At 41.4% G+C, this 27,980-nt stretch overlaps 1 protein-coding gene across 4 annotated transcripts in view; it reads right to left on the bottom strand.

Annotated features, from left to right (window-relative positions):
- LOC115172301 (MAGUK p55 subfamily member 5-A) overlaps positions 1 to 27,980 on the bottom strand; it is a 49,065-nt gene that overhangs the window by 16,055 nt on the left and 5,030 nt on the right. Inside the window, exon 2 of one of the 4 annotated variants that reach the window (XM_029729633.1) lies at positions 7,023 to 7,147. The exons of 1 other annotated variant lie outside the window; for it this stretch is intronic. The gene's annotated coding sequence lies outside the window, so the exon portion shown is untranslated. Of the gene's footprint in view, positions 1 to 46; positions 977 to 2,869; positions 3,092 to 7,022; positions 7,148 to 27,980 lie in introns of those variants that run through there. 2 more of the 4 variants (XM_029729636.1, XM_029729635.1) reach the window with 2 other exon arrangements.

The raw sequence follows: 27,980 nt of genomic DNA, 5'->3' as shown, positions 1-27,980 counted from the left end.
CACTACCAAACATTTAAATACAACCAGAGGATTCATAGTCACTCACAATTCCACCAAAAAGAATGAGTGTCTTAGACAATCACACACCACTCCTCCCCAGCCCCCAAACCCAATGTCGAAAACCTCTACCCACAATCCAATATAAACGACCTAACACACTAAGCGGAAAACAGAAACGAAGCTATTTACACAAATAGGCCAACCAGCACAGACCTAGCTACTATACTACTTTCCTCTCTGCTGCTCTCTACAGGTCCCTCCCTCTGTCAGTCTGTTTGCCAGCTGGTTGAGATAGCACAGACCAAGGACGCCATTATCGCTCTGTTATCACCTTATATTACACACTGTTTTAACCCAAACAAACCTTAGCGCCCTCTCTCACACACACACACAGCACTTTCAACCCACAGACATACTCCCCTCGCCAACAGATCTCTCACAAAGTGTACAGAGTGAAACATCTCTGCAGTTTTACACATCAATCTTACACACTAGAAGTAGGCCTAATCTAAATCTTACACACTACAAGTAGGCCTAATCTAAACCGTACATATTAGAAGTAGGCCTAAAAGATAATCTATCAAGCGAGTGGGGTCATGACTGTTGGGTCACCTTGCACTGTATCAGTATACAGAGAACACATTTCAGTAGGACACAGTTTGTTGTAACCACAGGAACAGGGTTTGATACTGCGACCAAAACAGTCACATTTGCCACTGTTTGACTTGGCAGTGAAACACACTTTATTTTATTGGTCGCAAGGGTGCCAGTGACATTTGTTCACAAATATTTTATTACATTTTTTATCAACATGATTTATTCAAACAGTAATGTGCAATTAACCAAAAATAAATCAACATTGGCACAGGAACGCCCTTGTGTGTGTGTGTGTAGGCCCTATATGTCTATACTTTGTGTAGCCATATGTGATGCTAATGATAACTTAACCGTCTTCGGGTGGCCTTCCCTGTAGCTCAGTTGGTTGAGCATGGTGTTTGCAACGCCAGGGTTGTGGGTTCGTTTCCCACGGTGGGCCAGCACAGAAAAACAAAAATGTATGCATTCACTACTGTAAGTCGCTCTGGATAAGAGCGTCTGCTAAATGACTAAAATGTAAATGTGGGGAGATGGAAAGGCTGGCAGAATCATGATTATTTGCATCAATCTAGTTTTGAAAGTACGCTAGACATAGGCGGAGTGGCCGCCTACTCCTGTCTAAACAGAAATACATTTAAAATAGGTTACTACACCAGAAAGCATGATTTCACTAAAGGATTATTAGCTTTTTTAAAAGAATAAGCTGTGGATTGTTTTAAAATCTCACTGCCTACAGTCAGAAGGGCCCGCAATTTGTTGAGTTGCGTCTGTCAGTGAAAAGGCATATCGCAATATTTCATCATAGTTTGGAAAGCAAATATTTATTGCTGTAAAGAGAAGACAATGAAAACTAAATCTCTTTCATAGTTATACTAAATTGAACAGAAGCCTATAGCCTATGTTATTGGCACCAGCGGAGAGCATCAGCCTTATCCCCGGTGAGTTCACATAACCAGCAGAGAACATTGGACATTCAGTCTTCATCATTGTTGGGCCAGTCGACATTTTTCCCCCCCATGTGTTTTAATAAAATAAACTACAGTACCAGTCAAAAGTCTGGACATCTACTCATTCAAGGATTTTTAAATTTTTACTATTTTCTACATTGTACAATAATAATGAAGACATTGACACTATGAAATAACACATAGTAAGCAAAAACAGTGTTCAATCAAAATATATTTTAGATTCTTCAAAGTTGCCAGCCTTCGCCTTGATGACAGCTTTGCACACTCTTGGCATTATCTCAACCAGCTTCAACTGGAATGCTTTTCCAACAGTCTTGAAGGAGTACCCACATATGCTGAGCACTTGTTGGCTGCTTTTCCTTCACTCTGCAGTCCAACTCATCCCAAACCATCTCAATTGGGTTGAGGCTGGGTGATTGTGGAGGCCAGGTCATCTGATGCAGCACTCCATCACTCTCCTTCTTGGTCAAATAGCCCTTACACAGCCTGGAGGTGTGTTGTGTCATTGTCCTGTTGAAAAACAAATAATAGTCCCACTAAGCACAAACCAGATGGGATCGCTGCAGAATGCTGTGATAGACATGCTGGTTAAGTGTGCCTTAAATTCTAAATAAATTCCCAACAGTGTCACCAGCAAAGCACCCCCACACCATCTCCATGCTTCACGGTGGGAACCACACATGTGGAGATCATCCATTCACCTACTCTGCATCTCACAAAGACACAGCAGTTGGAACCAAAAATCTCACATTTGGACCAAAGAACAGATTTCCACCGGTTCATTGCTCATGTTTCTTGGCCCAAGCAAGTCTCTTCTAATTGGTGTCCTTTAGTGGTGGTTTCTTTGCAGCAATTTGACCATAAAGGCCTGATTCACGCAGTCTCCTCTGAACAGTTGATGTTGAGATGTGTCTGTTACTTGAACTCTGAAGCATTTATTTGGGCTGGAATCGGAGGTGCTGGTAACTCTAATGAACTTATTCTCTGCAGCAGAGGTAACTCTGGGTCTTCCTTTCCTGTGGCGGTTCTCACGAGAACCAGTTTCATCATAGCGCTTGATTTTTGCGACTGCACTTGAAATTTTCCACATTAAGACATGAAGGTCAGTCAAAGTAATGATGGACTGATAACAATATCTACTTTCACCACTAATTTAGAAACATTACTGCTTATCATTTTCAACATTTGGTAGGTCATTATAATTTCCGACATATGGTTGGCCATGTGTTTGTCAACTATAGTTCAACACATTCAGCTTCTCTGTCAACTTGTTGCCCTGGAAGACTAAATAAAGTAGTACTCACCAGAATGTATTTCGATAGATTACTAATGCATTCATTCTAACACTGGTAAAGTTGTCAGTTTCGTTTAGGGACCGGGGAGAGAAAACTATTTTTAAAGTGGAAAGATTGTTCCCGTGCAAAATGTCATCCGTTTGACCGGTTTTAAGGAAATGAAAAGCTGAGAAAACTATGAAACATGTTTCTGACTTCAGTTCCTCTTGGATACATATTATGTGTGGTTGGAACACTGTCTGCTTGAATAACAGTGTCAAAGTCAAGTTACACTCACATTCCTATTTTCTCAAGAGAAGCTGAAAGAATTCACATTTTCCCTCTCCTGTTCCTGTGACAAAATTAACATTAGTTATATCATTTTACTGCAAGAAATGCATAATTCTACAGGAGTTAATATTATATTATGCTACATGTGAGTTTATAGGCCTATAGTCAGTGTCACTATTCCATTTAACCCATACAAATTTAAAATAGGAATATTCTGTTTATTCATGGTTACAGGGATAAAAGTGAGCGGAATATCAAAAGGTGCAAGTAAATTGCTTATCCTGGAATTGGATAAGCCATTTACATTTTTTTGTTGAAGTGATATTTTGGTATATCAAGTATTGTTTAAAAAAAAAAATATTCTGACCTCTAGATCAGTGGTTCCCAAACTGTTTATAGTCCTGTAGCCCTTCAAACATTCAACCTCCAGCTGCATACCCCCTCTAGCACCAGGGTCAGCGCGCACTCAAATGTTTTTTTTGCCATCATTGTAAGCCTGCCACACACACTATACGATACATTTATTAAGCATAAGAATGAGTGTGAGTTTGTCACAACCCGGCTCCTGGGAAGTGACAAAGAGCTCTTATAGAACCAGGGCACAAATAATAAATAATTTGGCTCTTTATTTAGCCATCTTACATATAAAACCTTATTTGTTCATCGAAAATTGTGAATAACTCACCACAGGTTAATGAGAAGGGTGTGCTTGAAAGGATGCACATAACTCTGCAATGTTGGGTTGTATTGGAGAGAGTCTCAGTCTTAAATCATTTTCCACACACAGTCTGTGCCTGTATTTAGTTCTCATGCTTGTGAAGGCCGAGAATCCACTCTCACATAGGTACGTGGTTGCAAAGGGCATCAGTGTCTTAACAGCGCAATTTGCCAAGGCAAGAAACTCTGACCGCAGCCCTATCCAGAAATCTGGCAGTGGCTTCTGATTAAATTACATTTTCACAGAGCCGCTTGTTGCAATTTCGTTGAGGGTTAGGGTTAGATATCAGTAAGTGGACTACTGATAAGTTCAGATATCAGTAAGTGGACTGGAGGTAGGGCATGAAAGGGATAACGAATCCAGTTGTGTCGTCCGTTTCGGGAAAGTACCTGCGTAATTGCGCACCCAGCTCACTCAGGTGCTTCGCTATATCACATTTGACATCGTCCGTAAGCTTGAGTTCATTTGCACAAAAAAAAATCAAACAAGGATGGAAAGACCTGTGTTGTCCTTGTTAATGCTCCAACTTCTTAATCATAGCTTCAATTTTATCCCGCACATTGAATATAGTTGGAGAGTCCCTGTAATCTTAGATTCAGATCATTCAGGCGAGAAAAAAACGTCACCCAGATAGGCCAGTCGTGTGAGAAATTCGTCATCATGCAAGCGGTCAGACAAGTGAAAATTATGGTCAGTAAAGAAAACTATGAGCCTATCTCTGAATTTAAAAAAAAACGTGTACTTTGCCCCTTGATAACCAGTGCAATTCTGTATGTTGTAAAAGCGTTACATGGTCGCTGCCCACATCATTGCAAAGTTAACTATTTGTACTGTAGTGTCCAAAACGTCTTTCAAGCGGTCAGGCATTCCCTTGGCAGCAAGAGCCTCTTGGTGGATGCAACTGTTTGCAAGCGCGTTTCCACTAGTGGTTCCTCCTTTAAAAGTTGCAGCATACTGCAACTCTCTATACCATTTGTATTTCCTATACCTTTGACTATTGGATGTTCTTATAGGCACTTTAGTATTGCCAGCCTAATCTCGGTAGTTGATAGGCTTGAAAGTCAAACAGCGCTGTGCATCCCAGCACTGCTAAGAGCTGCTGTTTCAATGAATGCTTACTAATAATCAGTGCTCTAACTCCCTCCTGCGCTGGGTTGGAGCAATGAAGTGGTGACGCAGGGTACCGTACTAAACCACAAATTAATTCTAAGTCCCGCGGCGTAAGCTCGCAACTTTTAAAGGAGGAACCACTGTATTTCTCAATATCATGGCTTTTGCACCAGCAGTACAGATAACACATCTTCACCACCAAAGTCTATTTGATGTCAAAGCTATCGAGTACTTAAAAAATATCCTCTCATGTTGTCCTGGTTTCCAGAAGAGGATGTCTTCCTTAATTGACTCCCCATAAACGTAACGGACATATACCAGGAGCTGTGCCAGGCCCACCATGTCTGTTGACTCATCCAGCTGTAACGCATATAATTCACTGGCTTGTATGCATAGCAGTAATTGTTACAAAACATTTCCTGCCATGTCACTCATGCGTCATGAAACGGTGTTGTTTGATGAAGGCATTGTCTATAGTTTTATGGGCCTTTATCCCCAGCATTGCCCTAGCCATATCTGCAGCAGCAGGAAGAATTAAGTCCTCCACAATAGTACGGGGCTTGCCTGTCCTAGCCACTCGGTAGCTCACCATATAAGACGCTTCTTATTAAATGGTATCTGTTGCTTTTATACATCTTACTACTCGAAAGTCGAGTATTTTTCAAATTGTCATGTTTTGTTTAAATGCCTGGGCAAGAAGGTTGCCCTCGAGAGAGTAACGGTTAATGTGATTGGATGTTAATTATTTGACTAGGCTACCTGTATTTGACATCGTGTTGTTATTTCGCTGAACACTAGATGGTTTCATTTTATTTTTGGCAGTGAAACGAGGCTACTCAGGCGATAGAAAAAACCTCACGCAAATGTATAGCCTCGCTGGAAAATATAAATGTACTGTTTGAAAATGTGAAGATTTTAAAAATATTTTTGTTTTTAAAATGTGAATCACATTTTTATTTGGCGTACCCCCGACGACATTGGGAATATCTGCTCTAGATGATTTGGCAGAAAAGAACACACGGCACTTTGAAATCTGCAATAGATTTTGCACTTAATTTAAGTCTTTTCTGTTAAGGTAAATCTATCCAAATAAAGGTAAGAACAGAAGGGAAAGCTAATTTAAAAGATGGATATTCATTGTTAGCCTGGTTCTGTATGGAATGCGGGAACATTATAGGACACAAGCCATTATCAATTAGTTGGTAGCACCAGTGCACCAGTGGAAAAAGTTGGTTGTCTTCCTGCAGGGTTCTACACCAACATCAGCCAAATCAAGTGTCTCTCTCCCCCCCTCCCACCCCTCTCCCTCATTCCCACAGGCACAGCGCTGGTCACATGACCCCGGACGCTAGGAGAATAGATAACCTTTGTCCCTCCATCCGTGGATCTGCCCCCTTCTCCACATGCCAGTCACATTCCTATCTACGTAGTTAGTCCAACTCCGAGCTGGACACACACACACACACACACACACAAACCTCTGGCCATGCACTAACGGCCTGTGCGTCACAGGCACTTAGTCTACTGTTTTAAGAACAAAATAGACATGCTGACTAGAAAACTATTAACAATATGTACAACAAGCACTGAAGGTCACCATTAGTAACACCAAGTCCACAAAGAACACCCTAACCGCAAAGCAGCCTGTAGTACTCCTGTGTGTTGTTTATGTGTGGGTGTACGCTGGTCGGACACAATTAAATCTGCTCTGTCATCCTAACCTCCACACAGCTCTGAATCTGAAAAAGACCTCAGGGCTCCTCCTTGTCTCACACAACACCCCCCACCCCCCCCATCTACTCTTTCTTTACTCCCCCTTTTTTCGTCTGGGCGCCCCCCCCCTGCCCCTCTCCATTGGCCTCTCTGCTGTGTGGAGATTACTGTGCTGCAAAAGTCCCAGACACGTCTCCATGACAACAGCTTTGTCAGCGGGCAGGAGGTCCCCACTCCACAGCCCTGAAAAACAAAGGAGGCAAAACACAAAGACACACACAGACACACACTCAAGAAGGGGGAGGACTGTCAAATAAGGAAGAGGAGAAACATAGGGTCCTATGTCCTTACCCAAGTGTTGGTTGGTTAGTTGGTGCTCTATAGTAGTAGATCAGATGAGGGCTCTCCTCTCTGTATATAACCCCCCACAGGTAGTGGGTCTTCTCCCAGGCTGTGGATCAGTGGCTATCCCCCTCCTAGGATCAACAGGCAGGCAGGCAATCAGTCAGCTAGCACAGTCAGGGGGAACGGAGAGGACCAGGAAAGGGAGGTGCCAGGGGGGGTTGGGATCACTGGTGTGTTTGGAGAGGACGCACCACAGCCGTGTGTGACAACAGTGTGAGTGTGTCTGGCTGGAACTGAAGCGTCACCACACCACCATTACACATTTCAATACCAACATCATTGTTGCAGACCAGGTTGTGCCAAAAGTAGCTAAGACATTTTTTTGATTCCTCAAAGTATTATGTGCTGGAACTGTGAAGGTATCTTTTTTATTATTGTAGAAAGTAGAATGGGGAATCTACTAATGAAGATATACTGTTGAAGTCGGAAGTTTACATACACCTTAACCAAATACATTTAAACTCAGTTTCACAATTCCTGACATTTATAGTTTGTTAACAAGAAATTTGTGGTTGAAAAACGAGTTTTAATGACTCCAACCTAAGTGTATGTAAACTTCCGACTTCAACTGTATGTAGGAAGTTGCCTGAGGGAGAAAATATGACCCACTTCTGAGATGTCACTAAACTGCTGAAATCAGAGTTGGGAAGAACATAACACAGCCCCCCCGCACTGGGGCCTGTGCTGTCTCAGAGGTGAGATCGTCCTAGTGACAGCGGAAAATAACCATGATGCAAATTGTAAAAATGCAAAACAGCCTAGGAACACCATTCCTGAGCAAAACATAAGGGACCCATTGTTAGGGTGTGTGTGTGTAATCACAGCGTAAAAGTCAAACCTTATTAAATTTGAAGCAGAGTGAAGGAGAAGGTTAGATGAAGGGAGCCTGTCCTGTTTGATATCAGAGGAGCAGGAGTGTACACAACAATCATACACAATTTAAGTTAATGTAACCATTTCTACTAGATAGCCCAACCTCACCTGCACAAAGTATGGTAAACAAACACCCATAAAAGACTGGATGCAGTCAAATGTTGGTAAGAGGGTGGCACAAGCCTTCCCAAGGTTGTGGGTTTAATGTATAGCCTATCAGATACATACACACACCCCATTCATTGAAATCACGCAAAATTGCTTTTCCAAAAGATTTAGAAAAATAACAATTGTCAGTTCATAAATTCATGACTCAGTGCATTCAGAAAGTATTCAAACACCTTCACTTTTTCCACTGTTACGTTATAGCCTTATTCTAAAATTGATTAAATTGATTTCCCTCAACAATCTACACACAATACCACATAATGACAAAGCAAAAACAGGTTGACATTTTTGCAAAAAAATGTACTAATGAGATGCTATTGAGCCCACAATACTACACTGTCTGAGCCAAGGATTACATGCTTTCTGGTAAGTTTTGATTACATTTTTATATGACATTATTTGTTAACTAGTAAATAGTAGCCTACAGCAAAGTGTGTTTAAAACATTTCTAACTTCAACAATTTCTGCTAGTTAGTTTTTGCAACCATGTGGGTTTTAGCTTGCTAGTGCCTGCTAACTGAGGAGTGTTAATTCACCTGTTTCCATACATGTTTCATTTTAAAACATTTATCTTACAAAGGAGTTGTTTAATCTCACTGCTTAACTATTTATCTGTACATGGAATTGTATGTTGTTATTTTACTCTTTTTTCCAATCTTTACAGAAAAATGCCACGGGAACTATCTGATGTGTGGAGACATTTCACTGGAGCTAATGTAGAAGGGAAAGCTGTGTACATTTGTAAATACTGTGCCAAATCGTATTTGATTTATTTAACTAGGCAAGTCAGTTGAGAACAAATACTTATTTACAATGACGGCCTAGGAACAGTGGATTAACTGCCTTGTTCAGGGGCAAAACATTTCTTACCTTGTCAGCTCAGGGATTCAATCTAGCAACCTTTCAGTTACTGGCCCAATGCTCTAACCACTAGGCTGCCTTCCGCCCCAAATATGTGAAGAATGCAACAAAGATGTAGAATCATCTGGCCAAGTACATAAAAGTTCCCTCAGCGCTGACAACAAGCGACCTCCGACAAAAGTCCCTCTACTTCTATTCGAGGTGAAAATGATGAATCAGACACCTTATCGATAGCAACAGCTCACAGTCCTCCTGGAATCAGAAGTTACTTTGACTCAATGGAGGTACGTAGCTAAGGTGTGTATGCAACTGGTTCACCTCTGATGCTCACTGGCAACGTGTATTGCAAGAGATTTCTGAATGTTCTACGCTCAGCATACACACCTCCAACCAGACATGGTGTATCTACTAATTTGCTGAATGCAGAGGTCAACAGCGTTCAAGTGAAGATCAAGCAAATCATAGAGAAAGCAGACTGTATTGCAATCATCTCTGATGGGTGGTCGAATGTTCGTGGGCAAGGAATAATTAACTACATCATCTCCACCACTAAACCAGTATTCTACAAGAACACAGACACGAGGGACAAGACAAACCAGTCTCTACATTGCAGATGAGCTGAAGGCAGTCAATGACCTTGGACCAAAGAACGTATTTGCACTGCTGACAGGCAATGCTGCGAACATGAAGACTGCTTGGTCTATAGTGGAGTCCTACCCTCACATCACACCCATTGGCTGTGCTGCTCATGCATCGAATCTGCTCATCAAGGACATCATGGCACTGAAAACAATGGATACACTCTACAAGAGAGGCAAGGAAATGGTTAGGCATGTGAAGGGTCATATAGCAGCAATGTACCTCACCAAGCAAAGTGAAAAGAATAAGAGCACCACATTGAAGCTGCTCAGCAACACCCGTTGGGGTGGTGTTGTCATCATGTTTGACAGTCTCCTGGAGGGGAAGGAGTCTCCCCAAGAAATGGCCATATCACAGTCTGCCGATTTGGACAGCCCCATCAAGAGGATCCTCCTGGATGATGTATTTTGGGAGAGAGTGGTAAGCAGCCTGAAACTCCTGAAACCTATAGCAGTAGCCATTGCACGGATTGAGGGAGACAATGCCATCCTGTCTGATGTTCAGACTCTGCTTGCAGACATAAGATAAGAAACCCGTTCTGCCCTGCCCACTTCACTGTTGCTTCAAGCAGAGGAAACTGCAGTTCTGAAATACATCAAAAAGCGTAAAGACTTCTGCGTGAATCCCATACACGCCGCAGTGCACTTGTTGGACCCCAAATATGCTGGCAAGAGCATCCTGTCTGGTGCAGAGAGCAACAAGGCCTATGGTGTCATCACTACCGTGTCTCGCCACCTTGGCCTGGATGAGAGCAAGGTTCTAGGCAGTCTGGCAAAGTACACTTCCAAGCAAGGGCTTTGGGATGGAGATGCAATATGCCAACATATCTCATCAGCCACCTGGTGGAAGGGACTTTGTGGATCTGAGTCTCTTTCCCCTGTTGCCTCCATCATCCTCCAAATCCCACCAACATCAGCCGCCTCAGAGCGCAACTGGTCCTTGTTTGGGAACACACACACACACCAAAGTACGCAACAGGTTGACCAATACAAGCATTGAAAAAATGGTGGCCATCTGGGCAAATTTGAGGCTTTTTGAGCCTGACAACGAGCCATCCTCAACAAGGTTGGAAAGTGACAGTGAAGATGAGGCCAGAGTCTGATGTTCAAGAGGTGGACATTGAGGAGGTCCAGGGAGAAGACATGGAAGCCTGAGAGGAAGACAACCACAGCTTTAGTTTCTTAACTATCATTTTACAGCTGCATGTTGAAAACGTTTTTGGGAGATGCGATGGATCGTTGTGGATCATTCAATATTCCCTTTTGTTGTTCAGCGAAATCATCCCATGCGAAGACAACTCATTTAATTAAAGTTAAATTTGTAACTAAATCGTTTTTTTCCTATTGATAGGATTTAATCATTTGCAATTATGTCTACTTATGATAACGTAAAAGGTTTGTTTTTCTCCATATGATATGGTAACTGGCCAATGAAAAAAACATCTACATTTATATGGTATTAATATGCATATATTCCCGTTAATTCCCACGGAAAGTTTCCACCTCTGAATATTCCCCAAAATGTGCAACTCTAATGACGCGACAAGCTTGACACACCTGTATTTGGGGAGCTTCTCCCATTCTTCAATGGAGCTCCTCTCAGGTTGGATGGGGAGTGTCGCTGCACAGCTATTTTCACGTCTCTCCAGAGATGTTCGATCGGGTTCAAGTCCGGGATCTGACTGGGACACTCAAGGACATTCAGAGTCTTGTCCTGAAGCCACTCCTGCGTTGTCTTTGCTGTGTGCTTAGGGTCGTTGTCCTGTTGGAAGGTGAACCTTCGCCCCAGTCTGAGCGCTCTGGAGCAGGTTTTCATCAAGGATTTCTCTGTACTTTGCTCCGTTCATCTTTCCCTCGATCCTGACTAGTCTCCCAATCCCTGCGGCTGAAAGACATCCCCACAGCATGATGCTGCCACCACCATGCTTCACTGTAAGGACAGAATTGGCCAGGTGTTGAGCAGTACCTGGTTTCCTCCAAACGTGATGCTTGGCCTTCAGGGCCAGGAATCTTGTTTCTCTTGGTCAGAGTCCTTTAGGCACCTTTTGGCAAACTCCACACAGGCTGTCATGTGCCTTTTACTGAGGAGTGCCTTCCGTCTGGCCACTCTACTATAAAGGCCTGATTGGTGGAGTGCTGCAGAGATGGTTGTTCTTATGGAAGGTTCTCACATCTCCACAGAGGAACTCTTTCAGAGTGACCATCGGGTTCATGGTCACCTCCCTGACCAAGACCCTTCTCCCCTGATTACTCAGTTTGGCCAGCTCTCGGAAGAGTCAAACTTCTTCCATTTAAAAATGGAGGCCACTGTTCTTGGGGACCGTCAGGGCTGCCAACATTTTTTGGTACCCTTCCCCAGATCTGTGCCTCGACACAATCCTGTCTCCGAGCTCTACGGACAATTCTTTCAACCTCATGGCTTGGTTTTTGCTCTGACATACACTGTCATCTGTGGGACCTTATAGACAGGTGTGTTGATTTCCAAATTCTGTACAAATCAATTGAATTTACCACAGGTGGACTTCAATCAAGTTGTAGAAACATCACAAGGATAAACAATAGAAACAGGATGCACAAGCTCAATTACGAGTCTCATTGCAAAGGGTCTGAATACTTACAGTGAGGGAAAAAAGTATTTGATCCCCTGCTGATTTTGTACGTTTGCCCACGGACAAAGGAATGATCAGTCTATAATTTTAATGGTAGGTTTATTTGAACAGTGAGAGACAGAACAACAAAAACAATCCAGAAAAACACATGTCAAAAATGTTAGAAAATGATTTGCATTTTAATGAGGGAAATAAGTATTTGACCCCTCTGCAAAACATGACTTAGTACTTGGTGGCAAAACCCTTGTTGGCAATGACAGAGGTCAGACATTTCTTGTAGTTGGCCACCAGGTTTGCACACATCTCAGGAGGGATTTTGTCCCACTCCTCTTTGCAGATCTTCTCCAAGTCATTAAGGTTGAGGCTGACGTTTGGCAACTCGAACCTTCAGCTCCCTCCACAGATTTTCTATGGGATTAAGGTCTGGAGACTGGCTAGGCCACTCCAAGACCTTAATGTGCTTCTTCTTGAGCCACTCCTTTGTTGCCTTGTCCGTGTGTTTTGGGTCATTGTCATGCTGGAATACCCATCCACGACCCATTTTCAATGCCCTGGCTGAGGGAAGGAGGTTCTCACCCAAGATTTGACGGTACATGGCCCTGTCCATCGTCCCTTTGATGCGGTGAAGTTGTCCTTGTCCCCTTAGCAGAAAAACACCCCCAAAGCATAATGTTTCCACCTCCATGTTTGACGGTGGGGATGGTGTTCTTGGGGTCATAGGCAGCATTCCTCCTCTTCCAAACACGGCGAGTTGAGTTGATGCCAAAGAGCTCCATTTTGGTCTGATCTGACCACAACACTTTCACCCAGTTGTCCTCTGAATCATTCAGATGTTCATTGGCAAACTTCAGACGGGCATGTATATGTGCTTTCTTGAGCAGGGGGACTTGCGGGCGCTGCAGGATTTCAGTCCTTCACGGCGTAGTGTGTTACCAATTGTTTTCTTGGTGACTATGGTCCCAGCTGCCTTGAGATCATTGACAAGATCCTCCCGTGTAGTTCTGGGCTGATTCCTCACCGTCCTCATGATCATTGCAACTCCACGAGGTGAGACTTGCATGGAGCCCCAGGTCGAGGGAGATTGACAGTTCTTTTGTGTTTCTTCCATTTGCGCATAATCGCACCAACTGTTGTCACCTTCTCACCAAGCTGCTTGGCGATGGGCTTGTAGCCCATTCCAGCCTTGTGTAGGTCTACAATCTTGTCCCTGACATCCTTGGAGAGCTCTTTGGTCTTGGCCATGGTGGAGAGTTTGGAATCTGATTGACTGCTTCTGTGGACAGGTGTCTTTTATACAGGTAACGAGCTGAGATTAGGAGCCCTCCCTTTAATCTGTCTCTGTTCAAATAAACCTACCATTAAAATTATAGACTGATCATTTCTTTGTCAGTGGGCAAACATACAAAATTAGCAGGGGATCAAATACTTTTTTCCCCCTCACTATGTAAATAAGGTATGTTTATTTATTTGTAATAAATTCGAAAAATTCACAAAACATGTTTTTGCTTTGTCATTATGGGTTATTGTGTGCAGATGGATAACATTTTTTCTCAATTTTAGTACAAGGCTGTAACAAATTATTTCCGAATGGACATTATAACTGTCAAACCGCACTACTGAAAATATGCAGATGTTTTTTAGTGCAGAAAACAAAATAATCTCTCTGGGTGATGTGGAAGTGAAGCAGCCGTTTGTCCTTGGAAACACTCACACAGGAGCAGACGCTTTGAATGAATAATGTAGTTTCAGTGAGTGACGTAGGTTTAGGCTAGATGAGTAACTGTTACAGTAGCACACACTGGATGAGTTGGAGTGGGAGGAGAAACGCACACAATCCTCTCGTAGTAGAAAATGTATCCTATTCTCCCCTTTTTGTACTACAGGAGCAGAACAGATAACACTATGTAGATAAAGGCTGATGGCTTCCCATACATTGACGACACTACAGTGGTAGGCTTGATTACCAACAATGACGACGAGACGGCCTACAGGGAGGAGGTGAGGGCCCTCGGAGTGTGGTGTCAAGAAAATAACCTCACACTCAATGTCAACAAAACAAAGGAGATGATCGTGGACTTCAGGAAACAGCAGAGGGAGCAGCCCCCTATCCACATCGACGGGACAGTAGTGGAGAGGGTGGAGTTTTAAAGTTCCTCGGCGTACACATCACGGACAAACTGAAATGGTCCACCCACACAGACACCGTGGTGAAGAAGGCGCAGAAGCGCCTCTTCAACCTCAGGAGGCTGAAGAAATTCAGCTTGTCACCAAACACATAAACTTTTACAGGTGCACAATCGAGAGCATCCTGTTGGGCTGTATCATCGCCTGGCACGGCAGCTGCTCCGCCCATAACCGTAAGGCTCTCCAGAGGGTAGTGAGGTCTGCACAACGCATCACCGGGTGCAAACTACCTGCCCTCCAGGACACCTACACCTCCCGATGTCACAGGAAGGCCAACAAGATCAAAGACAACAACATCCCGAGCCACTGCCTGTTCACCCCGCTATCATCTAGAAGGTGATGTCAGTACAGGTGCATCAAAGTGGGGACCGAGAAACTGAAAAACAGCTTCTATCAAGGCCATCAGACTGTTAAACAGCCATCACTAACATTGAGTGGCTGCTGCCAACATACAGACTCAACTCTAGCCACTTTAATAACTTGTACATAGCCCATCTATACATTTAGCCCAAACAACTACCTCTTCCCCTACTGTATTTATTTATTTAGCTCCTTTGCACCCCATTATTTCTATTTCTACTTTGCACTTTCTTCCACTGCAAATCTACCATTCCAGTGTTTTACTTGCTATATTGTATTTACTTCGCCACCATGGCCTTTTTTGCCTTTACCTCCCTTATCTCACCTCATTTGCTCACTTTGTGTGTGTGTATATATATATATATATATATATATATATATATATATATGACTTATTTTTCTACTATATTATTGACTGTATGTTTGTTTTACGCCATGTGTAACTCTGTTGTTTTGTGTGTCAAACTGCTTTGCTTTATCTTGGCCAGGTCGCAATTGTAAATGAGAACTTGTTCTCAACTTGCCTACCTGGTTAAATAAATGTTTTTTTTTTTGTTTTTTTTTTAAATCAACTTATCACTAGCCACTTTAAACAATGCCACTTTATATAATGTTTACATACCCTACATTTCTCATCTATGTATGTACTCTATACCATCTATTGCATCTTGCCTATGCCGTTCGGCTATCACTCATTCATATATTTTTGCACATATTCATTCCTTTACACTTGTGTGTATATAAGGTAGTTGTGGAATTGTTAGATTACTTGTTAGATATAACTGCATGGTCGGAACTAGAAGCACAAGCATTTCGCTACACTCGCATTAACATCTGCTAACCATGTGTATGTGACAAATAAATTTGATTTGAAGTGTCAGACTTGTCTATCTACTTACTGACACCTCGTGTTCAATGGACAATTTCCATGAAAGTTGGCCAGAGAAAAATATATGTTATTGTCCATGTTCCTTACAGAGCCATTTAAACAAGCACTGACTTGATGCCCAGACTCTCAAAGCCCATATTGTTACCATTTCAAGAGCATCAATGCAGGTGAAGATTGGAAAATAAGACAATTTGGATTTCAAACTGTTTTTTTTGTGTGTGTATTTGTGTAAACAACAGCCATTCTAAAAACCCTGAGAGTTTAGTTTCCTTCGCTATAGAATTACAACTGGTTGTCTAAAACCTTCCTAAGTTTCAACATAAGGACTGGCTTCCACCCTTTTCAAATAACAGCTGTAGCATGCTTGTAATCTGGTGTGGTGAGTGTGCATTTGTTTTGGAGAGAGGGTGGGACTGATGGGAAATAAGGTCTGAATGAAATGAATTCTAGTCTGGTCATCTTCTTGAAAGGGTATAGGTTTAACCCTGCTGGTTTACTTACAATTCTCACCAACACCCCAAATTAGTCTTCACATCCATTCACACACAGACGGCATCAACACACACTCCATTAAGATCTTGAGCTAATCTCGTCTGGCAAGACCATCCTCTCCCCGTAGAGGAGTCATGCCCACGAGGCAGGTTAAACACACTGCACCCTTGAAGTGGACCATCTGTTGCTGTGGTGCTTAGCCAAGCAACCTGGTATAGTCAGTGGTCATCCTCCTGGTATGGCTGGGCGATATGGCCTAATAATCATATTTAAAATGTTTTCAAATTTATGGGCGATACACAATATACACTGAGTGTACAAAACATTAAAACATCTTTCAAATATTGAGTTGCCCCCCATTTTTGCCCTCAGAACAACCTCAATTGGTCAAGGCATGGACTCCACCAGGTGTTGAAAGCATTCCACAGGGATGCAGGTATCAATGGTTGCCAACGGAAGCCAGGCTTCCCCCAAAAACGTAACAAAAAAAATTATAAATTCAAATAAAAATGTTCTTCAAATTGGCAAGAGGCTGAATGTATCTATGTATCTAACCGGAGAAAGAATCAGAACAAGTGAAACAGTGCCCCTGTATGTACGCCATCTGATGCTGTCTGGTCAAAAAGTATGACATTGCTGCCACCCATAGCATTGAACACAATGGATGCCAGTGAGCATTTGGCATCTCGATAAAAAAAATTAAAAAGTATAAAATAAAAGCCAGTCAGCGTTGAGCTAAACTGAGTGAGCTCAACTGTGAATGGTCCTGGCGCAACAAAGTGTCAGAATTGTTGGGTCTTGCTGTTTTGTTGTCCTCCGGCGGCTAGCTTGCTAAAATTGTCCCTTTCCTAAATTAGCCATGGATGGAGATAGGGATTTGGACTTGTGGTTTTACTTAATTCTCCATACTGGCCAATGAATATAATGCCGATTCTGATCCAACCATAAATTCATAAGTTGTGCCCCTGGCCTGAGAGGATGAAAGTTCAAGATATAGCAGGCTAGTGTTAACTAGATAATGTTGCCCATGAAAGAAAGTTCAGCTAGCGAGCAAGCATTTTAGCCAGGTAGCCTAGGTGAACAAAAAACAAAAGCGTGAACTGTATGACAGTCATAGACCGTTTCGTCAACAAGAAAGAGAGGATGGGATTGGCATTTGTTCCTCTACAAGTATGGTGAGTCTACATGTTTTTCCACTTGCACGAACGCACACAAATCAGAACCATGGACAGCCACATCATTTTTAGCTAACGTTGGACTAAATTGTTTTCGGTATCTTTTAGTTGTCACTGTATTAGACTAAGCATAGGTGATTTGATAGTGGAGGCAGCTCCTGTTTTCTTTATGACTTGAGGTAACTCTCCGTGGTTCTAAATCAATAGATGTTTAGTAGTCCGAAAACATTAACTGGCTTGACCATGCTGTAGGTCACGTAACTTTTTGCTACATGCTTTGTGGACAAGTGGTTGCTCTCCGGTTTTGTGATGAAACAAAAAGGTGTGGCTGAATTTATTCTGCCACTGTCTTATTGTCTCAGCCTTAGGCCTAGATGTCATGGTTGCAAGGCACATGAACTAACAGGTTATAGAGCAAACAACGCAATTATCTGGCTTGGTTTGCCCAGTGATTTTATCCACGCACCGCCTCCGCACAAAACGTTGAGCCTGGCACCTACTTACCCTGTTTAAAGTTACTTAAATCTTTTGTCTTGCCCATTCACCCTCAATAGCACACATATACAATCCATGTCTCAAGGCTTAAAAATCCTTCTATAACCTTCTACACTCTCTTTATCGAAAACAGAGGATCTCTGCTGTAACGTGACACTTTCTAAGGCTCCCATAGGCTCTCAGAAGGCGCCACAACGTTGAATGATGACTTTGCAGTCCATGGCTGAAAAACAGTAGCGCATTTGGATAGTGGTCGATCTGAGAACAATGAGACGGGTGCGCGCGTGCACGTGAAGAGGCCATTTTACATTTTCAGTCTTTGAACGAAAAAGACGTCTCCCGGTCGGAATATTATCGCTATCTTACGAGAAAAATGTCATAAAAATTGATTATAAACAGCGTTTGACATGCTTCGAAGTACGGTAATGGATTATTTGGGACCAAACCAACATTTGTTATTGAAGTAGAAGTCCTGGGAGTGCATTCTGATGAAGAACAGGAAAGGTAATCAAACTTTTCTAATAGTAAATCGGAGTTTGGTGAGTACCACACTTGGTTGGTGTCAAAATAGCTAGCCTGTGATGGCTGGGCTATCTACTTAGAATATTGCAAAATGTGCTTTCACCGAAAAGCTATTTTAAAATCGGACATAGCGAGTGCATAAAGGAGTTCTGTATCTATAATTCTTAAAATAATTGTTATGTTTTTTGTGAATGTTTATCGTGAGTAATTTAGTAAATTCACCGGAAGTGTTTGGTGGGAATGCTAGTCACATGCTAATGTAAAATATAAATATGATATAAATATGAACTTGATTGACCAAAACATGCATGTATTGTATAACATAATGTCCTAGGATTGTCATCTGATGAAGATCATCAAAGGTTAGTGCTGCATTTAGCTGTGGTTTGGGTTTTTGTGACATTATATGCTTGCTTGAAAAATGGGTGTCTGATTATTTCTGGCTGGGTACTCTGCTGACATAATCTAATGTTAGAGGTTAACTGACTTGCCTAGTTAAATAAAGGTTACACACACAGACCAAAAAGTTATTTTGTTGGCATTAACATATGTCCCCATTACCAGTAAAACAATCAAAACCTATCTTTCAATTACTTGCTGTGCCGTTTCGTTTCATTTGTTCAGTCGTCTCATTCTCAAACACCGTTTGGGTATTTGCATGTTAAATAAGCTTGTTGACCAATCAGGACCTGAATATGACTGCTCGTCACATAGTAATTTAACGCGTTCATTAATTTTATGTAGTTATTACATTGATTACACCATCACTCATATTTCATATGTCACAACAATTCATCGATACGTATGCTATGATACTGGTTAAGTTGTCTCGCTCACCTACAGTGTTGGTCATAAAAAAAAGCTAGCTAGCTCATGGATGCAAACAATGTTCTTCCCCAAAAACATAGCAAAATGACAATTTGTTTCAGTAGCTATAGTTAGCTAGCTAGCTTTTCATAACAATCGGTATTTTTGGACACCGATTATGGCCGATTACATTGCTCTCCACGAGGAGACTGTGGCAGGCTGACTGTTATGCGAGTGCAGCAAGGAGCCAAGGTAAGATGCTAGCTAGCATTTAACTTATCTTATAAAAAACAATCAATCTTAACATAATCACTAGTTAACTACACATGGTTGATTGTATTACTAGGTTAACTAGCTTGTTCTGCGTTGCATATAATCAATGGGGTTGCCTGTTAATTTTTCATTGAATCACAGCCAATTTCGCCAAACGGGTGATTTAACAAGCGCATTCGCGAAAAAAGCACTGTCGTTGCACCAATGTGTATCTAACCATAAACATCAACGCCTTTCTACAAATTAATACACCATTTTTCATTTTTAAACCTGCTTATTTAATTAATATTGCCTGCTAACATAAATTGCTATTAACAAGGGAAATTGTGTCACTTCTCTTGCATTCTGTGCAAGCAGAGTCTGGGTATATGCAGCAGTTTGGGCCGCCTGGTTTGTTGCGAACTGTGTGAAGACCATTTCTTCCTAACAAAGACCGTAATTAATTGGCCAGAATTGTACATAATTATGACATAACATTGAAGGTTGTGCAATGTAACAGCAATATTTAGACTTATGGATGCCACCTGTTAGATAAAATAAGGAACGGTGCCGTATTTCACTGAAAGAATAAACGTTTTGTTTTCGAAATGCTAGTTTCTGGATTTGACCATATTAATGACCTAAGGCTCGTATTTCTGTGTGTTATTGTAGTATAATTAAGTCTATGATCTGATAGAGCAGTCTGACTGAGACGTGGTAGGCAGCAGCATTCTCGTAAGCATTCATTCAAACAGCACTTTCCTGCATTTGCCAGCAGCTCTTCGCTGTGCTTCAAGCATTGCGCTGTTTATGACTTCAAGCCTATCAACTGCCGAGATTAGGCTGGCAATACTATAGTACCTATAAGAACATCCAATTGTCAAAGGTATATGAAATACAAATGGTAGAGAGAAATAGTCCTATAATAACTTCAACCTAAAACTTCTTACCTGGGAATATTGAAGACTCATGTTAAAAGGAACCACCAGCTTTCAAATGTTCTCATGTTCTGAGCAAGGAACTTAAACGTTAGCTTTCTTACATGGCACATATTGCACATTTACTTTCTTCTCCAACACTTTGTATTTACATTATTTAAACCAAATTGAACATGTTTCATTATTTATTTCAGACTAAATTGATTTTGTTGATGTATTAAGTTAAAATAAATGTTTATTCAGTATTGTTGTAATTGTCATATATATTTTTTATATATATATATATATATATAAAAATCGGCATCTGCTTTTTTTAGTCCTCCAATAATCGGCATCGGCGTTGAAGTCATAATCGGCCGACCTCTAACTACATAGTTAGGTGTTATCCAAAATAACCCTAATCTATAAGACAGTTCTTATTTGATTAATGGTCTGACCCATCTATGTGAAGCTTGCCACAATAAGGATTAGCCACAATAGTGGACTTTGCAGTTAGTCTTCAAAATAAAAGTATGGCATAATTCTACTATTCGTATTCATTTGCATCAATGGCAATTATACTTTTATTTTGAAGGCTAACCGCAAAGTCCACTATTGTGCCTAATCCTGATTGGTGCTAGCTTCACAACACCTAACCCGGTCCGGTCGAGCGTCACTAGCCAGATGAAGCTAGCTGGCTGCTTATAACGTTAGTTTTGGGAAACAGGGTTAAGAAGCTGGCTAGCTATTTATTTTCATGAACTGAAGTTCAATTTCAATAGGCGAACAACAAGTGGCAACCTGGCTAATACTTACTCACAAGGATTCCTAAATCATTGCTAAGAATAATGAAAATGACTGATTTCTACTGGTCATTGTTTTCAGGCTGGTTGTATTGGTGCTAGCTAGGTACCAAGCTAAAGCTAGCTACCCCAGAAGTTGCAGTCAAACAAATTTAGCTTTATTACCAACGTATTGTAAACACATCGTCCGTGTCTGGGGTTTGCTTGTTTGCAGACTTTTGTACAGCTTTGACAGTGCTACTGTATCTTTTTTGACACACAAAGACCCAAATGGCGTCCCATAGTATGCATGTCGTGAAGCTAATAGCAGTGACACTATTACTGTGTAACTCCGGTAGTGCAACATCTGAAAAAAAAGCGCACTTAGTAGTGTGTACCGGCGCTTGACCAGTCAGGAAAAGCCAACATCACCCACGACTGAGAACAGTTGATTGTCAAGGGCAATAAATTCCATTAACTTCGCTTTCATGGATTTCACCTTTGAGTTCTCGCTGAAATGTTCTTACTCTTTCAAATGACTGCTTGATCCACACAGCAGACATTGTGTGGGCTAGGTTAGGAATGCTGTGTTGCACGTGTAGCGCAAAATGTTACGTTACGTCATGTACCTACTGTATATAGGTATGCACCGTAGCTTTGACATCGGTTTTTAACGTCGGCGTTAAACTAGACAGCGGGCCAATATGTTGGCATTTTAAGCTAATAACATCCGATTCCAATAAGTTCACCGATATATCGTGCATCCCTACTATATATACACAAAAGTATGTGGACATTACTTAAAATTTGTGGATTCGGCTATTTCAGCCACACTCGCTGACAGGTGTATAAAATCAAGCACACAGCGATGCAATCTCCATAGACAAACATTGGCAGTAGAATGGCATTACTGAAGAGCTCAGTGACTTTCAATGTGGCACCATCATAGGATGCCACCTTCATCAATTTTCTGCCCTGCTGGAGTTGCCCCGGTCAAACGTGTTATCTTGAGTGATGAATCACGTTTCACAATCTGGCAGTCCGATGGACAAATCTGGGTTTGGAGGATGCCAGGAGAAATGCATTGTGCAAAATGTAAAGTTTGGTGGAGCAGGAATAATGAGCTGGGGCTGTTTTCCATGGTTCAGGACAGGCCCCTTAGTTCCAGTGAAGGGAAATCTTAACGTTACAGCATACAACAACATTCTAGACGATTCTGTGCTTACAACTTTGTGGCAACATTTGGCTAAGGCCCTTTCCTGTTTCAGCAGGACAATGCCCCGTGCCCAAAGCAAAGTCCATACAGAAATGGTTTGTCAAGATCGGTGTGAAAGAACTTGACTGTCCTGCACAGAGCCTTGACCTCAACCCCATCGAACACCTTTGGGATTAATTGGAACGCCGACTGCGAGCCAGGCCTAATCGCCCATCAGTGCACGGCCTTACTAATATTTGTGGCTGAATGGAAGTCCCCGCAGCAATGTTCCAACATCTTGTGGAAAGCCTTACCAGAAGAGTGGAGGCTGTTATAGCAGCAAAGGGGGGACCAACTCAATATTAATGCCCATGATTTTGGAATGAGATGTTAGAAGAGAAGGTATGCACATACTTTTGGTCATGTAGCCTTACACAACCATTAGTCCCACTTATGAAGTAATTATTTAATCAAAATAGTTTAACCTGCTTTTTTGGCAATAATCACTGATCTGGCTTTTAAGACTCAATTAAAATGCCCTTGTTACAAATTCAAATCAGAACCATTCATAATGCACATTCACTAATAATGACTAACTAGACATTAGACAATTAACACCGGTCTCATAAACAATCTCTCAAGCACAAGCCCATGTGCTCATGAGTAGGCAGCTAATCTTTATATTTCAAGTTTAGCCAACTTGGATCTATTTGCTAGTTAACAAGAGACGGGAAACGGTTGAATTGTTATGAACACACACACACTTCTGTCTGTCTCCAACTGTTTGAACAGCATGCTAGCCTGTCCACTTGGTTCAGATGTAGAAATCAAGTGGCCTACCTTATTTCTCAGAATGAGAACAAGTTGCCAATTCCTTGTAGAACTGTGTTTCATGCTTATTGCACATTTATAAATACACAGACTAGTATAACAGTCTTACTAGTGATAACATACATGGTACTGCAATGCACAGCACAGAAGGAGTGAAGGAGACGAGAACAGAAAGACAACGAGAACAAGCGGACTTAAACACTAAAGACAACAACAACAAAAAGTGATTTTTGCGATACAAGAATTTTGGAATATCGTGCAAAACATTACACTCGAATGAATTCAATATATCGCCCAGCCCTACCTCCTGGTCTTCTCAACCTCAGACACTAGGCTAACTAAACCAACCAACCAACCAACGTAAGTTAGGCTACATACTCCAGTATAAATAAATGGGCCTGGTAGAGGCTGCAGAAAACAGAAAAAAACGACCTTCCTCAACAGCTTATTACATGTAATCAAATGTATTTTATAAACCTCTTTATACATCAGCAAACATCACTAAGTGTTTTACTGCTACCCGGCCTAACCCCAAAGAGCAAGCAGCAGCATTTAAAACAGGGATCATCAAATATATTCAACTGTGGGCCGATTTTCTCGTGAGCGGATGGTCGGGGGCCGGAACATAATTACAAATCCTTTGTAGACCGCAATTTGACCGCAGGAAACCCAAACAAATATAATATTTGACAAAAACATGATAATTTCAAACCTTGTTTACATTTCTATATGATCATGTGTCTCTATTATGTGTGGGAATACTTGGGAAGAGATTTCCAAAATTAAAATCACTGGTGTTTTTACAGTCTTATGTCCAACAATGAATAAAATACATTTAAAAAAGACTTGTTTTTCTCAGAAAACTTGGGGGCCAAATAAAACCACCCACGGGCCGCCAGTTGGGGAAACCTGATTTATAGATTAGCATGTGACAGTTAAGGTAGTTGGAACAGGTTCATTGCCTGTGGGTAAGGGAGGAGTGGAAGGGCAGTGTGTGTGTGTGTGTGTGTGTGCACGTGTGCACGTACTGTGCAGGTGTTTTGTTTTTAGGGGGAAGCTAGCAGCAGGTGCAGTGAGCCAGCCCAAGGGTGCCCTAGGCTGTGGGTGTGACTACTTTCTGGTTCAAAGCAGAGTGAGAGGAACAAATCTACAGGCCCCAACTGACTGAGTCAACAAGAGCCATGAGTATAGAGTGTCTGTCTCTCTGATGTCATCTCGCCCACTGGCACTCACAGTGGTCTGTGAGTCCTTACACAACACACACCCTCTCATTAACCAGTACGCATACACAGGCTAAAATAGTGGGTAGCCTCTGACCATTAAATCGCATATCACCATTTAGGACAGTACGACTCACATAAGTGCTAGTATTGCATAAAGCTTAAAACATTCTTGAGGAAGAAGACACTCGTCACACCTAAACAAATAACACAATATGACGACCATCTTCTAGCTAAACATACCACTTCTTCCCTAGGCTACATCAGATTTGGTGACATCGTGGTGGTGTGTGAGGTGAGGACAGCCACACAGGGCCCTTACCTGAAGTCGGTGTCGACTCTACATCTAGGCTACAGGACAAACCTGGGGTGTATTCATTGTGTCTTGCAAAGGAAACCGTTTAACAAGGTATAGGGGGCAGTATTTTCGATTTCGGATGAAAAGCGTGCCCAGAGTAAACTGCCTAATACTCGGGCCCAGAGTCAAATATTTGCATATCATTAGTAGATTTGGATAGAAAACACTGAAGTTTCTAAAACTTTTTGAATTATGTCTGTGAGTATAACAAAACTCATATGGCAGGCAAAAACCTGAGAAAAATCCAACCAGGAAGTGGGAAATCTGATGCTTGTAGTCTTTTCAAGTCATTGCCTATCAAACACACAGTGACTTAGGGTTCATTTTGCACTTCGTAAGGCTTCCACTAGATGTCAACAGTCTTCAGAACCTTGTTTCAGGCTTTTGCAGTGAACAGAGCGAACGAGAAGGCCGGGAAGTTGGTGACTCAGAAAATGACATGAGTTCATTGGCGTGAATTCACGTGATGAGGTAGCTGTGTTCCATAACGTTTTTCAAGACATTGGAATCGTCCGGTTGGAAATTTTTTATACGTTTTATGTTAAAAAGGCCGTAAAGATTGATGCTATAAAACGTTTGACGTTTCTACGAACGTAAATATAACTTTTTTGAATTTGTCGTGAAATTTGCACCGCGCTTCCTACATTTGGAGTAGCTTACTAAACGCGCAAACAACAAGGAGGTATTTGGACATAAATTATGGACTTTATCGAACAAAACAACATTTATTGTGGACCTGGGATACCTGGAAGTGCCTTCTGATGAAGATCAAAGGTAAGTGAATATTTATAATGGTATTTATGATTTTAGATGACTCCAAAATGGCGGGTATCTGTATTGCCTGATGTATTTTTCTGAGCGCCGTACTCAGATTATTGCAAAGTGTGCTTTCCCCGTGAAGCTTTTTTGAAATCTGTCACAGCGGTTGCATTAAGGAAATGTTTATCTATAATTCTTTTAACAGTAATATTTTATCAATGTTTATGATGAGTATTTTTGTCAATTGTTGTGCTGATTCAACGGCAGTTTGAGGCAAAATATTTTCATAACATCACGCGCCAATGTAAAATTTTTTTTTATATATAAATATGAACTTTATCGAAAAAACATACATGTATTGTGTAACATTGAGTCCTAGGAGTGTCATCTGATGAAGATCGTCAAAGGTTAGTGCTTCATTTTAGCTGTATTTCTGGTTTTTGTGACCCCTCTCCTGCTTGGAAAATGGCTGTGTGGTTTTTCTTGTGTTGGCACTGTAGTAACATAATCTAACTTTATGCTTTCGCGGTTAAGCCTTTTTGAAATCGGACAATGTGGTTGGATTAACCTCTATGGGACCGGCGGGAGGAATTCGTCCCACCTACGTAACAGCCAGTTGAATCCAGTGGCGCGATTTTTGAAACGTTTGAAATACTATTACTTCAATTTCTCAAACATATGACTATTTTACAGCTATTTAAAGACAAGACTCTCGTTAATCTAACCACACTGTCCGATTTCAAAAAGGCTTTACAACGAAAGCAAAACATTAGATTATGTCAGGAGAGTGCCCAGCCAGAAATAATCAGACACCCATTTTTCAAGCTAGCATATAATGTCACAAAAACCCAAACCACAGCGAAATGCAGCACTAACCTTTTATGATCTTCATCAGATGACACACCTAGGACATTATGTTATACAATACATGCATTGCTGTTCAATCAAGTTCATATTTATATCAAAAAACAGCTTTTTACATTAGCATGTGACGTTCAGAAAAAGCATACCCCCCGCAAACTTCCGGGGAATTTACTAACAATTTGCTAAATTACTCACAATAAACGTTCACAAAAAGCATAACAATTATTTTAAGAATTATAGATACGTTACTCCTCTATGCACTCGATATGTCCGATTTTAAAATAGCTTTTCGGATGAAGCACATTTTGCAATATTCTAAGTACATAGCCCAGCCATCACGGGCTAGCTATTTAGACACCAACCCAGTTTAGCCTTCACCAAAATCATATTTCCTATAAGAAAAATGGTCTTACCTTTCCTGTTCTTCGTCAGAACGCACTCCCAGGACTTCTACTTCAATAACAAATGTAGGTTTGGTCCCAAATAATCCATCGTTATATCCAAACAGCGGCGTTTTGTTCGTGCGTTCTAGACACTATCAGAATGCTAAATCAAGTCGTGCGCATGGCGCAGAACGTGACAATTTCTAAATATTCCATTACCGTACTTCGAAGCATGTCAACCGCTGTTTAAAATCTATTTTTATGCAATTTATCTCGTAGAAAAGCGATAATATTCCGACCGGGAATCTGCAATTAGCTAAACAGCCGAATGAAAATACTCCACGGGGGCGAATCGCGCACGCGCCTAATTCAATGGTCCTCTGATGCGACACTTGGAAAAGGAGATAATGTGTTTCAGCCTGAGGCTGCCTCGTCATCGTTCAGGTTTTTCCCGGGTTCTGAGAGCCTATTGGAGCCCTAGGAATTGTCACGTTACAGCTAAGATCCTGACTCTTAAATAAACAGAAGCAAGAACAACACCACCTTGTCAGACAGGGTACTTCCTGCATGAAACCTTCTCAGGTTTTTGCCTGCCATAGGAGTTCTGTTATACTCACAGACACCATTCAAACAGTTTTAGAAACGTTAGGGTGTTTTCTATCCAAACCTGAACAATAATATGCATATTCTAGCTTCTGAGTTGGTGTAGGAGGCAGTTAAAAACGGGCACATATTTTTTCCAAAATTCTCAACCCCAAATTACACAGGAGAAAAAAAAATTAAACAAAATGCATAATTATAATTCTAACCATATAAACAACTATAAACGTGGCTTACTTTTTTTACTAGTTTGTTTCTTCCTCGTTTTTTTTGGGGGGGCCTTCAGCAAAGTCCAGTCCCAGCTTTTGCACTTAAAAATGCTTTGAGGAGAAAGTTAGTGTGTTAAAAGTGCCTAGCCCGTAGAGGTTAAGGAGAGGTGTATCTTTAAAATGGTGTAAAATAGTTGTATGTTTGAGAAATTTGAATTATGACATTTTGTTGTTTTGAATTTGACGCCCTGATATTTCACTGGCTGTGTCCCGCAGGTGGGACGCTAGCGTCCCACGTAGCCCATAGACGTTAAGAACCAAGCGGAAGCAAACAGCTCAAACAGAACAAAACAGGGAGGGACCTACCTGAATTTGTCCAACAAACTCCCGTTTCAAAACGTTTTTGATTTAGAGTAAACTTTTTTGAACAAAATCGGTGTAATGAATACACCCCTGCTATA

Source organism: Salmo trutta, chromosome 33 (assembly GCF_901001165.1).
Source record: "Salmo trutta chromosome 33, fSalTru1.1, whole genome shotgun sequence".
NCBI lineage: Eukaryota > Metazoa > Chordata > Actinopteri > Salmoniformes > Salmonidae > Salmo > Salmo trutta.
This window is presented reverse-complemented; position numbering and strand designations above follow the sequence as displayed.